This window comes from Anthonomus grandis, chromosome 7 (assembly GCF_022605725.1).
Source record: "Anthonomus grandis grandis chromosome 7, icAntGran1.3, whole genome shotgun sequence".
Taxonomy (NCBI): domain Eukaryota; kingdom Metazoa; phylum Arthropoda; class Insecta; order Coleoptera; family Curculionidae; genus Anthonomus; species Anthonomus grandis.
The window spans coordinates 33,932,724-33,956,235 of NC_065552.1; the positions used below are offsets into that span (position 1 = coordinate 33,932,724).

A 23,512-nucleotide genomic window follows, 5' to 3' on the forward strand; every position below is an offset into this window, starting at 1 on the left:
CATTATAGGCCTCCTACTGGTAATCTGAATAGCTTTCTAGATGAATTTGAGGTAAATGTGTCAGCTTTATTAACAGAATGTGACAACTTTATGTGTGAGGGAGATTTGAATATAAATATGGCTAACTTACGATCCAAAGATGTTAAACGCTTCCATCCATTTTAGAGTCTCTTAGCATAGAGCAAATGGTGAACGAACCAACTCACCTGGATCTGGCAGGGGAGACTCTTTTGGACTTGTTTATTTGTTTACATGTTAATCTAATATGTACTATAAATGTTGACCAAAACTCTGATTTTTCAGATAATTTATTTATTAAATGCGAGCTAAACCTTAAAGTATCGAAACCAGAACCTTTCATTTACACATATAGAGATTTTAAAAACTTTAATAGACCCGCTTTTCTTGAACATCTTAATACTATTCCTTTTAATCTAATATATAATTTACTAGATATAAATGCCAAGGTGGAAGCTTTTAGTAACTTTTTGATTGATATCTTTGATATTTACGCTCCTAAAAGATCGGCACGGATTACCAAGAAAAAACTTCCTTGGATAACACCTAATTTAAAATATCTAATGTCACTTAGAAATCGAGCATTGACTAAATACAAAAAAAGAAATTCTCCTGAAGACTGGGAATCTTATAGACAGCTAAGAAATCAAGTTACTGCACCAACCAGGAGGGAACAGAAAGCTTATCTGGAGCATCAAATAAGAATAAATGGATCTAAAGAAAACTGGAAACTTATGAGGGATCTGTACATTTATGGGAAATGTGGTAGGGTAATTTCTAGCGGTCGCAGGCCAGCAGATGAAATCAATAACTACTTTATTAGTATTCCGCAGATTGATCCAGATGAAGATATTCTAAATTTTTACTTAAATAATACATTGTCAAATCGGGATATTTTTCGTTTTAGATTGGCTAATATTGAGGAAGTTAAAGATGCTTTATTTTTAGTTAAATCCAAGGCCATTGGAAATGATGACATTGGCATTGAGATGCTACTCTTTTGCTGACCGTTAATATTATCTGTAATTACACACTTAGTGAAGGTAAATAATTTAACTGAACTAAAGGACTTACCTGGCCAGTAAGCATTCTCCCTACTCTGTCTAAAACTTTAGAACGTATTCTTAAGAATCAAATGCGAGAATATGTTCAACAGTACAATTTATTACCAGCCACCCAGTCTGGATTTCGACCAGGATATAGATGTTCAACAGCGCTTTTGAAAGTAACAGATGATATATTTTAAGCTATCGAGAATAACGAATTAACTATTTTAGTCCTTTTAGACTATTAAAAAGCGTTTGACAGAATAAATCATAATCTTCTTTTGACGATTTTAAAATATCTGGAATTCGACACTACCGCTTGCAATCTAGTTACCAGTTATTTAAAGGGTAGAAGTCAGAGGGTTAAAGTCAATGGCAAAGTATCTGAATCCGTGCCATAATGTTTTGGGGTTCCACAAGGTTCAATTTTGGGGCCTCTTCTTTTTACCTTATATACTTCCCAAATGGCAAAATACATTGAATCTTGTAATGTACATTTTTATGCTGTACAGATGATACGCAGGTCTACAAATCTTTTAATCCGGGTCGTGTTCTCGAGAGCATAAGTGAAATAAATAAAGATTTGGAGTCACTGCTCTTAATTTCTCATAAGCACTGCGTCACTCTTAACCCCTCTAAATCTCAGGTGTTGCTCTTTGGCAGAACTCAATCACGACAGTTGCATAAGGATAGCATTCAAATAAATTTAAATAATAATAATAAACTTGTACTTGTTGACCACGCTAAAAATCTAGGGCTGGTTCTGGACAGTGATTTGAGGTTTACTGAGCATGTCAGCTTGTGTATTAAGAGAGCATTCCTAAATCTAAAGCTTATATTTAAACAAAGGCATCTATTGACAGAGTCATTAAAGAAAATGCTTTGTGACTCTTTAGTGCTTTCGCACTTCAATTATGCCGATGTAGTTTATGGCTAATGTTTGCTGGAAAGGGATAAATATCGCATTCAGTTAATACAAAACCACTGTGTAAGACTAATTGGGGGTATACGGGGTAGAGAGCGGGGGTGTCGGCTAAGTGTAGAGATGTGCATTGGCTTAGAATAGATGAGAGGCGCGTCTTCCATTCAGTTGTGTTATTTTATAAAATAATAGCAAGAAAGTGTCCCGACTAGTTATACAGGAAAATAAAGTTTCGCTCAGAAATCCATAATCTAGATCTTCGCGATACGAGCTGCGTAACTATACCTCTTCACTCAACTTCTATTTTTGAAAGGTATTTTAGTTATAATTTTACAATATAGCGAGACTTTATAATAGAGTTCCTCTGCACATAAAATCTCTTACACTAGTTTCTTTCAAAAGGTTTATTAGATCTATTATTGGTCAGTTATTTATGTTTAGACCAATATCAAATGGTTCAGTAGAGTAGCTTCTAAGCTAGACTGTGCCATATTATATCTTGTAGTAATAGCTCTTTACTGTATTTGTTATTGTATATTTTCAAATAAAGGCCATTATTATTATTATTATTATTATTATTATTATTATTATTATTATGATGTATCAAGACTAGGACTTAAATACATATCCTGGTTAGCTGTAATTGTCTAGATTTATTTAACAATATTTTTTGTTTTCCTTTTTCAGCATTTTGATACTCGTTAAAAATTACTCTATTGTCTATACCTTACAGGCATATTAAAAGTGAGTCATAATTTTTACGAAAAAAAGTACTTCTGCACCTATGATTATCCTACCGACTGCGCCAATTATATAGTGAACATTCGGAAAATGCTTTTTTTTAAACTTCTTAACCAAACTTCTCTTAACTTTATTCATAAAAGTAATACTAATTTATACAAAGCTAAATGAAGACTTATTAGACATTAACATAATAAAACAATAAAATGGCTTAAGCGATTGAAATACTCAGATGTGTGCAATATATTGTTATATTCTGGTTTGATATGGACAGTTACATGTATTTTAAATGCCTGGAGATATATAATTTTTACTTGCATTATTGTATTTTTTTTTAATTATATAAGTCATTTTACAAATATTTGTAAATACTTAACAATGAATATTGTTCAAAAAAGAATAGATCTCTTAGAAATTAGAGAGTTATCAGATCACTTATACATATACTTCTTGCTTAAAAGTTTAAACTAAAAGCATTATTTTCATATATCAAATAATTTTTAGGTAGTCGTTTACTTCAATTTCATTACAGTATACTTTAAATGAATATAACTTACTTAAATGAGTTTTAAAACGTCGTTCTCTAAAAATACTGACTGATAAAACTAGAAGTGTACCTTAAGTAAGATAGGTATCTAAGTGAAGATAAAAATTACAAATTGACACACATATATATTACTGAGTGTAACTTATATGATTGAAACCTAATTACATGTAGTAGTATTTATTGAAATCATTTGGTATTTTAATGTAATATATTAGAACTTGTTTTTAGTATTAGTGAGGTTATTTAAAATATAATAGAAAAATAATTGTAAAAATAAAATGTAGTAAATATCTTATGAATCTCTTAAATTAACTTTTTATTGTAGAGAAATTATAAATTAAAATAATTAACATTAAAGTATTGTTAAATCCACAATTCGTAGAGCTAGATGATTGATCGAACTACTACAGAAAAGACCGAGCCTAAGTTAAACTAAATTAAAATTGTGAAGAAATAGTCCATACTTCCTGCAGTCTTTTTCCACTTATTTACAAAACATTCAGTTTTTTAAAAAATTCCCAACATGTTTCGGACACAGTTTTGTCCATCATCAGGTTTAAAATTGGTATCAGATTTGATTCCATGTCAAAAAACCTTCTATTTATTAAAAAAAAAACAAAAAAAAAACAAAAAGAGGAAAACTGCAGGACTTTCATTTTACCTCAAATTAATCTACGTCTATGAGTTTTCCTCTTTAATATTAACATTTTTATGTCATATAATCATTTTTATCAATTTAAATATAAAGGCGGGTCGCAAAAATTATATTGGACACCTGAAAATTGATCCTCCAACATAATGGAAAATATTACAGAAATTGGCTCCTTAGAAAAACCGGGAGCCATAGCAACTGGCTGCTTTTATTTCTTTTTTCGCATTTAAATAAGGCCTGAAAACGATGTAGGAATTTTGCCTTACAAGAAGGCATATAAATAGCTTTCTTGTTAAATTAATATTTGCAAAAAAAACTGTATTTCTTTAATAAGAGGCGTTTTTTCTTTTAAAAAACGCTATGGGTAATCTAAAATTTATTTCATAAATTATCGTCTATATGCCTAGTATCTCAATAGTAGTGAAATATAAGTGAACAGAAGATTTTTTAAAGTCAAAGTTCTATGTTTTCCTTAATTTTTTCCTATTCTAAATTGGATAATAGCCAAAATATAGGAATATTACAGAATTTAGATTATAATAAAGAAACTTACGAACTTAATTTGGTGCCTCTTTGAATTAAACAAACTTCACTTCTAATTTTCCTTATTAAGATTCAAAGTATCTTTTATATATGCAAATTTACCCTATGAACAGAATATGTTACAGATTTTATAAAGTGAGTTTATATTATAGATTTAGATAAAATAGAAACGAAGAAAAGGGTGTCAATTTTAAAACTTTCAATGAAAATATCTCTGAAACTAAAAAAGTTAGAAAAGCAAAATTTGGTACAAATGTTATACAGGTAGGGCAAACAGCAACCACTAGATTTTGATTATTTTATTAAATTAGATGCTCAAAATGCTTCCCATTTTGGGCTAAACCTAAGTATAATCTATTTTCAAACTCATTTTTCACATTTGAAATACTTCCTTTGGAATAGATGCACATTCTGTAATAATCCGTTGTCGAACATCATCGAGTGACGCTGGTTGCGTTGTAAGTGACCCAAGAGAAAAAAGTCGAGGGGTGTTAGATCTGGTGATCTCGCCGGTGATTCCATTGGACCTCTTCTCCCAAGAAGAACACAGTGGGGTGGCGCTTCATCTGGTTGAAAATGTAATAAATCATCGTTTAGCATCCTACCTCCGTGAATATCCAACTGATTTTCTATTTCTCCAACAATTTTAGGTTAAACGGTGGTTTTTAACATTTCCAGGTAAGCTTCGCCATTAGGGTTGCCATTTATAAGTAGAGCCTTAATAAGAAACGGATTTAGGGAAAGTGAGATAAAGAAAAACATAAGCAGAGTTTAGTGGGATATACTTGAAGCGTTTAAAACCAAGGAGAAATCCGAAACTGTGTATTTATTTATAAATGAAAGGCAAATAATTATTAAATTTTTAACAGGTATTGTTAGAAGGTTTAATCTACGGACATTAACATTATGGACATCTGTTTTATATCAATCATTTAATTTAATCAATCATTCAATTCAATCATTGGGTCAGTGATTAGATACAATTCACCATTATTCAAAAAAAAATGGTTTAAAATTAAACCCAAAAAAATCGGCTGTAATTTACATTGGCCCCTTGGCATCATGGTCTCGTATGAACTGTGATCTTGTGATAGATAGTGAAAAAATTCTGAATTTAAAAGAACACAAAAACTTAGGTGTAACTTTTGATACAAATTTGAGGTTTAAAACACAAGTATCTAAAGTAGTTCAAAGAGCATATATGTCCCTGAGAAATTTGTATAAAAGTAAGGATCTATGAAGTATTACACTAAAAAGGCAGCTTTGTGAAGCTCTAATTTTATCACATTGTAATTACTCTAATTTTGTTTATGGACCATACAATAAATATCCAACAATAAATATCGAGAAAAATAGCAATAATATAAAGTAATAACTTAGAATTAAACAGTCAACTGGATAATTTTATTTCAACTTTTTTTGGGATTGTTTTTTTTTTTTTAATTTTATTTCTATTGTTCTATTTAATTTTTTTAACAAGTATTTGTATTGTTAAATCGGTCATGCATATATATAGTATTATGATGTCAAGTAGTCGTTAAGCTGTAAAATTTGTATTTTTCTTTGCAAGTTATAGTTATTTTTTTTTGTCTTCTGTATATTTTAACATTTTCTATTAGTAACTACTTAATAATTATGTGTTTTTGTGATAGTAATAATATTATTGTAATATTTATGTGTACTCGGTTAAGTTAACAGCATGCTGCCCTTCGCCGAGTATAAAATAAAGGCCTTTTTATTATTATTATTATATGTTATATTATGTGAAAGATATAAAAGGAATTTATATTTAATAACTTTATAAATCACGACAACATATTGCAAGGTGCGTCGGTCAGCCATTTTAAGTTATCTAACCTTAGATAATTTATGATATATCCTTTCTTTCTTTTTATTACACAGACAAGAGTTTTGCGCATTTTGAAGTCTTTATTTATCCTATCCAAAAAAGGTCCATATACATGATCTAAAAAATTGAAGTGAGATAACACCAAAGTGCCAAAAAGCACTGCCTTGGTTTCCTAGACCAAATAGTATCTATAGGGATAAATAGGATTAATAGTAATAAACATTGAATAGGCGCCTTTTAAGCAAATATGATCTTTTAAGTTCTAATTTACAATCAATAATTAGGCCTAGATTTTTTACAGGTTCTTTAAATGACAATACAAAAAATGAATTTTCATTTATATATCTCTATCTCAATCTGAAAAGGATGAGAATAAAATGATGTTTTTCGGCTATAATTATAGCTATAATTCGGCATATTACGGTTAAAAAACACTAATTCCAGGCGATTCAAACACTATTTAGAAAATAAAACGATGATATATAAAATGGTGGAAAATCGATTTTTTTTTTGTATATCCATATGTCAATCTGAAAATTAGAAAAAAATGGGTATAAAATTATTTTTTTTGGGTATAATTAGGCACATTACGGGAAAAAACACTATTTTCATGCGATCCAAACCCTTTTTAGAAAATGAAACGATTGTATAGAAAAATGTGGAAAAATCGTATTCTCATTTATATATCCCTATCTCAGTCTTAAAATTAGAAAAAGATGGCAATAAATTGATGTTTTTTAAGTATTATTAGATGTATTACAGGAGAAAAATACTTATTCTAGGCGATCCAAACACTATTTAGAAAATGAAACGATGGTATAGAAAAAGCTGGAAAAATCGAATTCTCATTTATTGTATATCCCTATCTTAATTTAAAAATTAGAAAAGGATGAGAATAACATTATGTTTTTCGGGTATAATTGGACATATTATGGGAGAGAAACACTATTTCCAGGCGATTCAACCACTATTTAGAAAATAAAAAGTTGATATAGGACAAGGTGGAAAAATTGAATTCTCATTTATATATGCCTGTCTCAATTTGAAAATTGGAAGAGAATGGGAATAAAATTGTGTTTTTCGGATATGAATGAACTTGGTACAAACATAACTAAGTTGTATAGTAATCTGTAGTTTCATTATTACAAATAAGAATAGATGTAGATTTGTCAGAATTTATTTTTTAATAGATCTGAGGCTTTTAGAAGCATATTTAAATCGCCGTTAACTTGGTCAATAATACAAAATTCCGGCACAAAATTCCGCCACCCTGAAATATTGGCCAAGTTTGATGTTTTATAAATTTTAAGCAGTCTTCCCGGCATCGAATGAATAAGGATCCTTATTCTTTCTTGAGGAATAGCCACATATTCTTCGATCAGCGCTAGTCGTAAGTCTTGCAAGGTTTGTGGTTGTACAGGACGACGACGAACGGCCCTTTTAGGTTGATTCCGAAGATGTTCTATTGGGTTGAGATCCGGGCTACATGCGGGCCATTCCAATCTTGGGAGTCCAACTTTATCCAGATATTCGCTCACTACAAGTGCAACGTGAGGTCTAGCATTATCATGCATTAATGTAAATTGGTTCCCAATGAATGGAGCAAATAGGACAATAACTTCTTGAAGGATTTCCTCAATGTAACAGTGGGCGGTTAGAGCTCCATTATCAATAAATACAAGATTGGTGCGTGCTTCGGTAGAAATACCCGCCCAAATCATGACTGAACTGCCACGATATGAGATTTGTTCTGAAATAGTGCAGTCAGTATATCTTTCATTTCTACGTTTGTATACCCGCTCACGACCATTCGGCGTCCTTAAACAAACCCTGGATTCATCTGTGAATAGTACGTTTGCCCACTGTTCTAGAGTCCACTCAAAATGCAATTTTGCAAACCTCAGTCGGTGTTGTCGATGCCGAGGAAGTAATTGTGGACATCTTGCTGGCCTTCGTGAATAAAAAGCAGCTTCTGCTAATCTTCTACGTGTCGTTCTTTCACTTACACTTACTCCATGAAGTATTCGCAAGTAATTTTTTAGACACACAGCAGTAGATCTTCGATCTCGTAAAGAACTAATGGTGACAAAATGATCATCAGCTGCAGTGGTCATTCTCCTTCTGCCAGAGCCTTGTCGTCTAGTAAAAATTCCCGTCTGTAAATACCTATTCCAGGCATCTCGAACTGCAGACCGCAGAAATCTCAGAGTACGGGCGACATAACTTTTGCTACGGCCATCCTCTATTAACGCAATAATTCTACCCACGTCTGCTGGAGTTAATACCATATTGACACACAACAAATTATAATAGTGACACTGTCAAACTTTATGTCACATTAATTGCGTCCTTAGCCAACGTCGATAATTTTTAACCGAAAACTTGATATTAATTATCTAAAAATAAGCTTCAATTCAGCGTTTTAATAAAAAATTTGCAGCTCGCAGCAGAAATGAGATAATGGAATGAATCAAAAATCGAAATGTTTAGAATACATAATATAGCTCAATCGAAAAATGCTACTTTACAAAATGATTTAAAAAAAATCACAACAAATGGATCTAAAAACTGATGGCAAAATCGTGAGAATCTGATAAAAAATAAAAAATTTATAAAACATCAAATTTGGCCAATATTTTAGGGAGGCGGAATTGAATGTCGTTTGCAAATAGATGATTTTTGCAATATTTTAGACTTTTCATAATTATAAATATTAAAATTCAATATTAAATGTATATAAACTGTACAGAAAAGGGTCAAGTATGCTACCTTGAGGAACTAAATTTGACAATCAAAACATTTGATTTCTTGCTTTTGAAATAAATACGCTATCTTCTGTCTGACAAAAAATATGAATAATAATAATAATAATAATAATAATAATAGATCATAATTAGAGGAGGTGTTATTAATCCTTTAAATCTAATATTTATATTATGTACATGCGATTTATAAATAATTTTATTGAAAAGATATTAAGGTGTCTTTTAAAATAATAACCTATTATAAAAAGATGCACAGTGCACTGTACGCCTGGTTTCCCGGTGTACAATACAGCGTTTCCTGGATATTATGATTAATCATGTTAGAGGCCTTGGAATAATTCAACAGTCCCAAGACAGCGGCATCACCAGAATTTTAAGACGTCACCACGTCACGCCAATATGTCAGACAGTGCAGTTGAACAGCTCTAACGAGCTCTAAACTCCGACTGTTTAGGAGGTATAATATTAAATTTATAGACATAGTTTACTATTTCAAGCTTCAATTGGCCTTAGTTGATTGAGTTCAGTAGGATTATTCATTTTGGCTAGAGTCAATACCTTGGCAAGTTGTCAGTCTTTCGTAAAATATGATTTCTGCTGATTATAATTTTTATGGATAAAACATGCAATTGCTAAAGCATTATAATATTATAAAAAAGATATGTTACAAGTTGAAAAATTAATCAGATCGCCAATTTTTTATATATTATTTGTTACAGATTTTTGTAATTATTACTCAATTACCCTTTATTCTTTGTGCTTTTATAAAGTCAAATATTGCAAAAAATGGAATAAACATGTGAACAAATAAAAGTAATTTTGGCATTTTTTCTATAGCACTTACTAATAAGTGAGTAATATTTAGCCTATCCTTCCTTAACTTTTCTTCAATATACACCTTAAGTTTAGCAAAACTACTTAATACAAGTTTGCTATTTAGTTAATTTTAATATCTAATTGAAATGTTTTAATTTAATAGATTTATCTGAGGCCGGTAGCTTAGTCGATAGATTATTGCTAAGAAAAAGGTAATAGCTAAAAGAATACAAATAAATTCAGAAAATTACGTCCTATAGGAAAAGTAACTATAAAATCTTCAAAATCTCAGGGCAACTCTCAGTTTTTGATTTATACTAACCTATACAGTAGGTATAGACATTTATTTTAGAGGTATTTTGCATATCGCAACGCGTCCAGACCGAAGTCAATTTATGAGACAAGGGTTCGGATCTATTCCTATATTTATTTTTTAACCTAGACAGTATGATAAATCTAGAAGGATTAAGGGATAATCATTGGTAAATAAGCTACGTAAAAATTTGTAGTAGAATAATATAATATAATAAAAATAAAGTTAGCTTTAAAATGACTTTTTGCACTTTGAATCTTCGTTCAATTTTCTACTAAAAAAAAAGAAGCAGTCTTTTCTATTATAGGAAAGGCATTAGATTTCAAGCGAAGCACCACAACTCTACATTAGAGCCCAATAAACGTTTTTGAAAAGGGGCCACTTATTCGCTCAGTTCGGTCGAGAATCGTGCGCCATCCTATTGAAAACGACCACCCCGTCCGCCTTTAAGCACCGGTCGCTGTTATTACAAGCTGTTTTCTTTGATAACAAACTAAAAAATGAAAAAATAACAGAAACGCTCGCCTGCCAGCTCCGCACACCGAGTCCGGGAATAACCATGGAATTTACGACGTATATTCAATGTATTTACTATGGAGATGGAAAATATTATATACCAATTTGACTCAAGATTAAATTATTGTTGTCTTTATTGTGTTCATGTACGAACATACACTGTGTCCCATTGGTTACATATCTTCCTTAGTATTACAGATAATCTGTGTCACTTTTTCATAAAACAGCTATTTTATCAATTGGCAATTTTTTTTGGTTAAAATAATAGGATCGGCAAGGAGTTATTACAAAATTAAATTATTTAATTAAAAATATCATGGTGGATTTTGACAAAAATATTTAGTTCAACTGCAGGTAAGTAACAAAAAATTAATGATAACTAGTTTGAAAAATTAGGCACATTAGCACTGTTGGTCAGAAGTGAATCTCAATGGCTTGACTCACCCTTTAACAGTTGATAGTATACAGCAATATTGATTACAAGGATAAAATACTGCCATGTGCAAAGTAGTTGATCAGAGCCAGGTACTCCTATGACCAACAGCGCCAAGGTGGCTACTTTGCCAACTTACTTATCGTTCAATTTCAGCATTTGGGAAGACGCAGAGATCAGTCTCCTTACTTCTCCTTGGTTCAAAAAAATTATGGTTTTCATTGTATTAGTTGCTACTATTTATTCTTGTCACTCCAGATACACATAACCCATAATACGGAAAATTATGTAAATAGTAAAGCACAGCGAATGAAAAAAATACATAAATCTAAGAGATTTTAAAATGACAGCTTTCTTTGTAAATGATAAATTGTATATACTCAAAAACAAGACCATAACACATGCGCTAAGTGGTATAAGGAAAAAAATAATATGACAAGCTTTAGCAAATAATTCAATAAGAAGCAGTGTTTTCCGATAATATTAATATGAAGTTTGGTCTGAAGTGCAAAATCATAAATATAGAAATAGAAAAATGTTATTAGTACAAGTATCTGCAATGCGAGCAAGCCAAGGCAATTGGACATACAAAAATAAAGAAAAACCGTACAAAAGAGTATTTTGCAAGAGTTAAGCAGTACCACACCAATCTAACTAGCAAGAACAACCTTCAGAACTCACATATATTATCTTAAGTTAAATATGCTCAATATATGGAAAGAAATAGAGGACTCATAGACATTAAGTAGCTTCACAACAAACAACTCATCTTTCTAGCGAAGTATATCGAAGTATAGTGACGTTGTCTTATCTTTTTTTAAAAGTTATCTCTGGAATCGAACTCAAAAGGTGCGACTGCAGGATAGCTTTTCGGATCCCAAGCATGTGGTATCAGGAGTGCCGCAAGGGTCAATACTTGGTTCACTTTTATTTTTAATTTACACGTCAGACTTGCCTAATATTGTCAGTACATTTGAAATTTACCAATATGCGGACGACACGCAGCTGATTCACTACTTTGATTCCAATGAATATGAAGAGATAGGCAATAATAACAATAATAAGCACTGAACTCGACCTAATATCGAAATACTCAAAGGAACATAACTTAATCATAAATCCTAATAAAACGAAGATGTTGCTATTTACTAATAAAAAGTCGCGTAGAATTATAACTTCAACTATAAAAATTAAATTAGATAATACATTAATTACTTTATAAAAGTTTTAGGTCTCACGTTAGATGCCTCTCTTAGATTCAGAGAGCATGTTAGTACTATTCTTCAAAAGAGCTATTTGCGTTTACGTATGCTTTATGCTAATAAGTCAATATTAAACTTGAAGACTAGGAAAAAACTTGCCGAAACTTTTGTTATGTCAATTATCCAATATTGTCTGATAGTTTTCTTTCCGTGCTTGGACCAGCAGCCACAATATCGGTTACAACATGTGCAAAATACCTACTGTAGACTTATCTTTGACCTAGGAAAGTTTGATCATATGTCCCAAGGCATGTATGATTTGGGGTAGTTAAAAATACCTTATCTATATAAGTTTTTGTACTGCACCCTAGTATATCGCCTTTATAAGTCCAAAGCTCCGATATATTTATTTGAGAAACTTATACCTAGAAATCATGTACATGCTCGAATTATTAGGCAAAACACTCTGACTATGCCCCATCACTCAATGGCTCTCTTTGAACGATCATTCACTTACAACGCAGTCAAATTTGTGAACGTCTTTAGGCCTGATTTTAGCAATGGCCTGTATGTTTTTAAAAAAACATTTCAAGAACCTGTTTCTACAGAAGTCATTTAGGTAAATCAAAAGATTTTCTTATTTCTGTTAAATCAAATCAAATCAAATCAATCAATCAAATCAAAAATGGTTTATTTGTCAAAATGTACAGTTTTATAGGTCAATAAAAATTACAAAGAAAAAAAAATTACATTGACAAATAGGACTATTCTCTCGATTATAAAACCGTTTTCCCTAGTTAGCACAAGCAAAGAAGGGATGAAAAAGCCCTTTACAATTTACAGAAACAATTTTACAAAAATAAAAATAACGTTTTTATATAGGAATGCAAAGTAAGATATAGAATTAATTAACCTAAGATTTTAAGACAGGCAGCGGCAGTGTGACAAGGGACGAGCGCAAGGAGAGAGGACAGACGAGGCGAAAAAAGACCCCAAAAAAATAACCCCAAGATGCGTGCATCGGCCTAGGCTATTAAAAAATATACGTATGTATGTTACGGAAAAAGAAAGAATAAAACTAAAAACGGGATTTTAAAATATAATCTCCGAACATTCCACTGAAAATTAGCATATTATATACACATGTATATCTTCTGTTACATGTTACTATTTCTTGTATTATGTTATTATACGCATTATCACATTTTATATATCACCCTACTTGAATTAATTGCCAATTATTTGTTCCATAAGTAGTTTAGATTTTATTTGACCAGAGAAAGCTCCCAAGGGCATTTGCTTTATGTCATTGTTTAAGCCATTCCACATTTGAACAGCTACATACTTAAAAGAACGTTGAAATGCTGCGCTTCTATGCAATGGTACGATAAAAACGTTATTTCGTGTGGCATGCGCATGTTCGAATTCTTGAAACTGACTTCTTAAATTAAATGGTTGATTATTATTTACTATGCGATATACAAAATTATACATATGTAGCTTTCTTCTATTGTTCATATTTAATATTTTATTATTATTGAGATAAGGCGATATATGGTTTCTGTAGGGGATACTATAAGAGAATCTCATACAGGAATTTTGGACTTTTTGTATAATTTTTTTATTTTGTGAAGATAAAGAATTTCCATAGACTACGTCACCATAATCAAACAATGACAAAATAAGACTATCGCACAATAAGTACTTTTGTTTTGCCGATAAATTTCGCTTAAACTTAAAAAGTTTTTTTAAACGTAAATAAGCAGTTTTCGTTTTATTTTTTATGTGTAATTCAAAAGAGAGAGAGCTGTCAAATATAACGCCTAAATTTTTTGCCTCGGAAACAACAGGAATTGAAGTATTATCAATAGATATAGGATTTAAGGATAAGTTGTGTTCGAGCCTTTGCCTTATATTAAAGTTGGAGCACATAATAAGAATTTTAGATTTTGTGGCATTAAGCTTAAGATTATGATTTTCTGCGTATTTATGTATTGAGAATTGGAATATAAACTTGGGAATCATCGGCATATTGTTGCAAAGTGGCGTGTTTTATTACTTTGTACATATCAGCCACGTAAATAGAGAAAAGTAACGGCGATACTATAGAGCCTTGAGGTACTCCCTGGTTAAAAGGTGTAAATTCTGAGTAATGCTTTTCAGACTGCCGAACCACCATAACACAACTGTCTCTATTACGCAAATAATCCTTGAAAAAATTTACACCGCTCTCTGAAATACCAATATATTTTAATTTTGCCAATAACATTTCATGGTTAATCGTGTCAAAAGCCCTACTAAAGTCCAATAAGGCCATACATGTTGGCTGACCATTCTTCTCATTTACCCTAATATCATTTAAAATACCCACCAAACTTGTAGACGTGCTAAAGTTTTTTCTGAAACCGGATTGACAATCGGGGATAATTTTATGTTTATCAACAAAATTTGAAATTTTATTAAAAATATATTTTTCCAGAATTTTAGATGATGCTGGTAGAATACTAATTGGTCTGAGATCTTTATGCTCTTTTGGATTTGAATTTTTTGGAATGGGTTTAATAATTGCCCTTTTCCACACATTTGGAGACTTTTGTTGAAGAATACATTCGTTAATAATATGCAATAAAGGACTTAAGCAAAAAGGCAAACACAATTTTATATCTTTTATAGAAATACCATCGATTCCCGTTGCATTTGATTTAATAGTCGAGATTATTTTAATCATATTGTCTTGGTCCAAAAGCTGGAAATTAAGTTCTACATTATTTATGGTATTATTTTGATAAAATTCAATACATTCTTTACTTGTAGTATCAGGTAGGGTGGAAACAGTATTAAAAAAATTGCCAATATCTGTTGGATTTGATATGTTAGTAGGTAGCTCGTTTTGATATCTTTTTCCTTTAGTTAAGAATAGTTTATCTGCTATTCTCCAAAATTCTTGTCCTTTTTTGTTTGATAATTGATTAAAAAATGTTATTTTTTCTCGTATTATAGCATGTTTTGTGTAGTTTCTTAGCTGTTTATAATATTCAAAATGAGGCTGAGATTTACTTTTCAGATATTTTTTATGAGCACGATCACGTAATTTGATAAGAGTTTTTATATTTTCGGTTATCCATGGACAGTATATTTTCTCTTTAATAATTTTATTTTTAGTCGGAGCATGTGTATTTAAAAGCTGTAAAATATGTTCATTAAAAAACTGCACTTTGTCATTAATATCTATAAGGCGGTACATCTGATCCCAATTTATAAGCAAACCATCGTTTATAAAATTTTCCATATTTATGTTGTTATAAACTCTGAAAGTCATGGATTTTTTTTTTAACCTTTATGTTATCATATTGAAATATTGAATAAATCAGATTATGATCCGTGATTGTTTCTGCTATGGCAAGCGACTCTGAGTAAATGAATATTGTTTTAGTTTCTACTGATTTATGTTTGTTTATTTGGTTTTTTTTGTGTAATTTAAGAAGGTTAAGAGTTTAAGAGTAGCTTTTAGCTAATCTTCGCCTTCGAAGGCAAAACTATGTAAAACTATGTATTTGCTAAATAAAGGCGCTTTATTATTATTATTATTATTATTATATGCGTCGCAGATAAGAAATTTACATAACTCAACGTAGCACATGAGGAAGGACAGAGTGTAATAAGAAGGAGAAATATTGGTAATGCACGAAGTACGAAAGACACCGTGATAACTTTGATTAATCTTTTGTGAAACATAATACATCAAGAGGTTGTTTGAAGAAGGCAAAGGTTATCTAAACAAGAAGGCTTGGCTGTTATTCACGACCAGAGAACACAGAAAGTGCAAACATTCTTCAGCATGTAAATACATCTTGCAGCATTTTTGCCCAAACCGACTATCTACAACTCTACAACCAGGTGTTACAATTGATTGCTAAATAACCGAAGATACTCTCCAACATTAAGTTCACTATTTACTATGACGGGTCTGGAATCATCCAAAATTGTGACCCCATCAACAAACCCGACGTTTGGAAGACATACCATTGGCTTTTTGAAATAATCAATCCGTTTTTATTGAAAAACTTTCAAAATCTCGGGATTAAAATCAATTGTCCAGTAAGATCGCTTAGCACATGTTAGTTTGGTTCCATTTAAAAATTTAAAATCCTTTAAACAGTATGCAGAAGCTTTAAGATGACAGCTTAATTGCGACAAATTTGCAAACCTAGTTTTTATTGTTTGATTTTGATATTTTAAATTGTCCATGAACGCAAAAGTATATTTTTGAAATGAACTATATATAACCAGGTGGTTGATTTAAAAAAGCTCAAGTTTGCAAATGACCAACAAACTTTATTAACTATGCTACTTAATTATGTGTAAATGATTTAATATAACAATGAAAAGTCAACATTTTTATTTTTACTCTGTATGTCAGAAGTTAGCTGACTTTTGTTAAAAATATCAAGAGTCTGATCAAAAAGTGGAATAAATTTGTAAAAGCTGCAAGCTTCTATTCTCAATAGCTCTAACTCTTCGTCATTCCAGAATGACACAAGTGATACACTGCACGACTTCTCGAAAGTTAGCGAGAATCTTCCGGAACAGCGTTCTGCCGAGTATATAAGGAGCCGCATCGAGCCGATATAGTCCATTGTAGTAAAGTTCGGAATATTTGCGCGAGATCTAAATAGTTTTAAATAAATATAGTAAAAAATTGTATTTTTAGTAGTCGTGAGTGATCGTGTTTACGTAATAAAGTGTGTAAATACAGGGTGTTTCCTAACTACGGTACGAAAGTATACAGGGTGAATCGTTAGGTCGTTTTATGAAAAAATGTTCCTATGAACGTATGTCGGGAGTTGTTTTGTTTCTGAGATACAAAGCGATGAAGGTTCAAAAAAATAACGGTATTTTAAAAATACTATAACTATTCTTAAACCGATTTGGTTGAAATTTGGTGCAGTTATTTGAAGTTATAAGACGCTTATTTAGCTGTAACTAGATTGACATTATTAGGTCCAATTGCGTGTCAGTGGGCACCACATGCTTATTGTTGTGTCGATAAACAGTTTCGACCTTAAAGTACATGAGCAAAATGTCCACCCTCCAATGCACGACTCATTTTTTCATTTTTGGTCTCATGTGTCTTGTTTACTATGATAATAAACATTCAACTTCTACGATTTTTATTATCAGATTTTTGAAATACAACAAAATAACAAATACAATGCTTCTTATGACAAATAATTGGCAAGTCCATTCAAGTACCTCCTTTGTACCTACCTGCTTTGGAGACCAGCTGACAGAATTGCTATAAGTAAAATTCAGCTGTCAATTAGCAGTGATTCATTACTCCATCATAAATAATTTTACTAATCATGAAATGACCGACATGCACTGTATTTATGGATTAGCAAATGGAAATGCGAAAGAAGCACGAAGAATTTACCAGGACAGATATCCTAATTCCATGTGCAAAAACATTTAGAAAACTACATGCAAGATTATGTGAAACTGGGAGTTTTAATAAAGATATGGGTGGTGGAAGACCAGAAACTATAACAACAACTGAACTGGAAGAAGCTATACTTGATGCGATAGAAGAAGATCCTTCCAATAGTATCAGGAAGATTGCACTGCAGCTTGAAGTCAGTTCAAAAACCGTTTAGAAAGTTCTAAAAAGAAACCTCCTGCATCCATATCACATACAGCGTGTACAAGCTCTACTGCCTCGGGATTTTCATCCAAGATTAATGTTTTGCAGGTGGTTGATTCATACGATGGCACACAATAATAATTTTCTACCAAATATTTTATTTACGTACGAGGCAAATTTTTCAAGAGATGCTATTATAAACTTCCACAATGATCATTTTTGGGCCGACGAAAATCCCCACGTTATTAGAGAAACTCATTTTCAGCAACAATTTTCGCTGAACGTTTGGATAGGAATTATTGGTGATACCTAATTGGCCCATTTTTTTTACCGGCAAGATTAACAGGTGAATCCTACACGGATTTTTTGCAACACCATTTACCCACTTTATTAGAAGAAGTACCCCTACAAGTACCATCTGAAGGCTCTTGTTTATAAAACTCCTGTTCTAGATATGAATGACTTGAGGAATCGGATAATTGTCAATTGCAATATCATAAGGGATACTCCAGGTATTTTTGAGCGTGTCAGATACTCAATGACAAATCGTTTGAAGTCGTGTATTTTATCAGAAGGTGGGCATTTTGCTCATTTACTTTAAGGTCGAAATTGTTTATCGAATTAATTGGTTTTTATTTTATGTTGTCGTCCATGCATAATTTTTAGAATGAGTAAAAGATACTTTAAATTTTTTTTTCGAAAACAAAGCCAGATATAAAGATAATATAAGATACGAGAAAGTTGTATTTTTAGTTGCTTAAATACAAAAATAAATAAAAAGCTGCAAGACAATTATTGGCCTTGTTTTTTTCTCAACAATAAGCATGTGGTGCCCACTGACACGCCACTGGACCTAATAATTTCAATCTAGTTACAGCTAAATAAGCGTCTTATAAATTCAAATAACTGCATTAAATTTTAACCAAATCGGTTTAAGGATAGTTATAGTATTTTTAAAACACCGTTATTTTTTTGAACCTTCATCGCCCTGTATCTCAGAAACAAAGCAACTCCCGACATACGTTAATAGGAACTATTTTTTATAAAACAACCTAACGATTCACCCTGTATAGTTTATAGTTTAGTATATAGTTTCGTACCGTAGTTAGGAAACACCCTGTATATTGACTAACGTTTTTCGATATGGGTCAAATGTTGCAAGGTCTGGAAGCTAAATTGCTGGAAAATTCCACCGACCTGGAAGTAAAGTTTTCCGCCAACGTGCAGATTACAGTGCCGGAAAATTCTCATCCATTTAAAAAGTGAACTTGGGAAAAAGCTATGAGAGAATTCTACCAAGTAGCAAAAAAAAAACTTTAGAAAACAAGAAGAAATTAAAGGAAGAAACTCTTTTATTAATGGAACACAGAAAGCGGGAAGTTCAAAATAAAACTGCAACATTGGACGTCAACACTAATAGTGAGCTGCGCTATAGACCTTCAACGGTGGATAATAAGAACGAAATTTCTGGCAGTATTGAATCTGTTGGGCTGATGCACCTCAAACCATCTCAATTTAATGATACTTAATCCTGGAATGCTCATCAGTGTTAGTTTTAAGCAGCTGCAAAAGCAAATGGTTGGTTATGCAGCGAAAGCAAGGCCACTGCCCTTGAGAGAAAATGCTGCTACTGTCCTGCAAAGAATGTCCCATGAAAAAACAAGAGGTGTACGATCACCTAGTGAGGCATTTGGAGGTGTATTATGGCCAATAACAGCTGAAACATGTACACCACAAGCAGAGAAAAATCGTTGCCAAAAGTCAGGAGGGTTTTTGTAAGAATTTGAAGCCGACATTGCACGCATACCTAGAGTTTCCGGAAAGACTCATGGCATGTTTGGCAGTCCAAGCATTCCTGAATAGACTCTGCGATGGTGAAATAAGGCATTACTTACTACTATCATATCAATTTATGCTAGAATATGTTCTAACACGGGCCCTGGAATTCGAAGCTGGCAAGAATAGAAACAAGGTTCAGGCTCGTGTTTAGCAGGTGATTCCAGAAGGGGACGCTTTTCAGGAATCCATCAAGCGCATGATTAGGGAAGCAATTAAAGGACCTAGCTACCAGGTCCAGAATTTGGAAACGTGACAAAGGATACATAAAAGATGCTCTCTATAAAGCGCTAGTTCCACTCCGGTCAAACTGAAGAAGTTCGTTGCCAAGAAGTGATCATCGACCTGTCTTCAGCAAGCCGTAGCAAGAAGATTAGAAACAGTGTTCTGCCGAGTATAAGGAACCTCAACGCCGATAGTAGTCCGTTGTCAGTTCAGTGAAGGACAGTTAGTAATATTGGCGCGAGGTTTAAATAATTGTAGATAAATAAAGTAAAAATAAATATTTTTAATAGTCGTGAATGATCTTGTTTTATTTAGCTTAATTAGTTCACTATTTTCGATTATTTTAATTTACATCTAAAGAACGGAAGCATATACAACGGTTATTACACATAGATTTCCAAAAGTTTTTTAAAAATATTGTTTTCTTTTTTAATAATTTATAACTAAAATTATTATAATGTAGCAAGGTAAACTTTCGACATTTTTATCCCCGCTCACCATTAATTTGTCTTATCCCTGTATAAATTCTAGCACAAACTGCTATAAAATAAGTTGATAAAACTTTAAATAATTTCAATCATGTTTTTAGATATTATTGTCTGTAGCAATGATAAAAGTCATTAAAAGTGTTACTTTAAGCTACAGATGCGGTTGGTCAAATTTTGCATTAAAATTTCAGGACGCTCTGTATAGCCGTATTGACTTAAAATTAATACAATTTAATTTTACTTGCATATCAACAATTTCCTCAGTACCTCAAACTCACTTTCCCACTATAAACGAATAAATTATATACGATTCCTTCCTGTGTATGCCAAACGCCATACACCAATATACATATATATGTAACTTATCGTATTAAATTCTTCAATATGCAGACCGCAATAAAACAGAACCGACATCCGAGTACCGGATAAAAACCGTTTCACATGGAAACGCATACGGCCCAATTATCAATCTAACAAAAAAATCCACGCCCATAAAAAACAGCGGTTTACAATAGCGACAATACCAAAAAGAGGCGATATTTACCCAACGCTTTATTTGATTATACTTTACAATTGTAAATTGGCCCCGTATTAGTAGTAGGGTTGTTTGCTCTATTTGCGGCGCGAAGTGACAAAGGGGCCTTTTATCGGATTCACACAAATATTAGGTGGCTCCCCAGATTGACGGATACTAAGATTTGGTATTCAAATTTTCGAGAATATTATATTACTTATTTTAAAGGGTTTGGAATGATATTCTCACATGATAACATTTTGGCTTAAACTTGAAAACGGCATTACTACGTGCGCATCTCTTCATTAATAGTAAAAGTGGGTTCGTCTGAAAAAAACACGAAGTATTTGATTAATATCAATCAAATTTATGATAATAATCTTGCAAAATTCTAATCAACGATCAGGATCGTCCTCCAGAAGCTCCTCAACTGGTTTCATTTTAAATACTATTTTTCTTGCTTACTTTAGAATCTTCAAAACTATTTTATTACATACATCGTAATCCCGAGCTACTTGTCTTGTTGGAGTATTAGGTAAAACTTTATAACTCAGTAATATATCCGGTTTTGTATCCTCGCTTACTCATAGTTGTTTTTGTCTAGGGATACTTCTTACATGTCCATGAGTTCTTGATTGCTCCTTAATTTTACTCAAAGTACTTTGGCTCAGTGGGGGTAAATCAAAATCAGTTTCTCGAAATAGTATCACAAGTTTGTTTTTGGTCCGCATCCGGTTTCCAAACTCAATTATCATTAGGATTTTGATTTTTAAATTTTCTGTTAAATACGACGTTTTGGCATAAATAAATACTCATGAATCAATAATGGGTATGTACTATTTTCTAATAATACCTACCCATTTTTTAATTCGATCTATTTTACAAAAACGTGTTTATCTGTATGATTTTTTATAAAAAAAAATTTTTTGAAAATTATTGAATTCACTTATGGGTGATCATATACGATAGCATGTACATAATTTGGATCATTTTATAGGGATTAATAACTTTCTTAAAACGCGCATTTATTGATGGGATATTTTGTTTCTAATTACTTTTTGTTTTAAGGTCAAGGAATATTTTATTTCAGAAAAAAAAGTACACTGTCAATGTATCGCACAATTTTAAATTGTACGTAAGTATTGCATACGACAGCTCAGAAATATTGCAAGCTGGGCGTTTCTAGGTTAGAATTAATTACGGAGTCACAATTTGTGTATTAATAAAATAAAAAGTATATCACATAGGCGTCACTTAGTTTTGTCAAAAGAGAGAACATTTTTAACCTGATTTTTATTTTAATTTCTGTAAAGACATTGTGGACTATGCTATGAATAAGAGGCAATAGTTCCTAGCCATAACTCATTTTATTAACATAACCCTATTTACACTTTATAATCAAGATGTAATCAATGATTAATTTTTATAAAATGGAATTATGAAATATAGTTACACTTTAAGATAAATTATAACTTATGGATATTAAATAATTTATTCCAATTACATTGAAATAAAAATAACAAAATATGTACCACAGGGAAAGTTCATGAACATTGTTTGGTGTATGTAGTATTAAAATTTCGTCCTAAATTATCAAAAATTTAAATTATATCGAAACAATGTTACAAATTACCAAAATTTATTTTCTGGAAAGTTTTGCTCTTTAGTGTCGAACGAGTTGACGATGACAGAATCAGATTTTTAATATTCTGCATTAAAAAATAATTATCGGATATTGCTCATATTTGTATTATAAATACTATATATTTATACTAATAAAATTATAATTATTTGTCAAGTTTTAAGTAAGTCCAATGAAATTTTTAACCACAATTTAATTTGTGTTTCGTATTGTCGAACAACTTATTATTGAAATATACCTTTAGTAAGCATTGTTGGGTTAATCAATTTGCGCTGAACTTTTCGCACTTTGAAGTTTTTATAAAGCCATTAAAACACTCTTAAACTTTATTACTAAAATAAGTTTGAATTATCATAAATTTCTTACAATTTTATTGGGTATTACGTCACTTAAAGCAAAAATCAATTTAGAAATTACTATCTCACACGCTCAAAAATTGAAAAGAAAAAGAAAATAGACTTTTTGACGCATTTAAAAGAAATATGAACTCAAATCTATAATGATACCGTTCGATATACTTAATTAAATTTAGGTGCAATAAACAATAATTTACTTGAGGTATAACAGATTTTTTGTATACCTAGGAGCTGAGGTTTAATCTACTAATCTCTGAGCTTGTTTGTTCTTTTCAATATCCTACCTTCCGTTGTTATGAATATTAAAATAAAAAAAACGATAAAAACAACGAGAATATTAATTTAAAAAAAAAATACCTAATTTGAACCAACGTTTCGGTAATTGTATCTACTACCGTTATCAAGGTAATTAAAGTAAAATTAAATTAAATTAAAAATTTTAACAAA

General features: G+C 31.4%; 1 protein-coding gene across 2 annotated transcripts in view; it reads left to right on the top strand.

Moving 5' to 3' along the window:
• LOC126738967 (zinc finger protein rotund) overlaps window positions 1–23,512 on the top strand; it is a 539,771-nt gene that overhangs the window by 131,324 nt on the left and 384,935 nt on the right. The gene's annotated exons all lie outside the window — the stretch shown is intronic.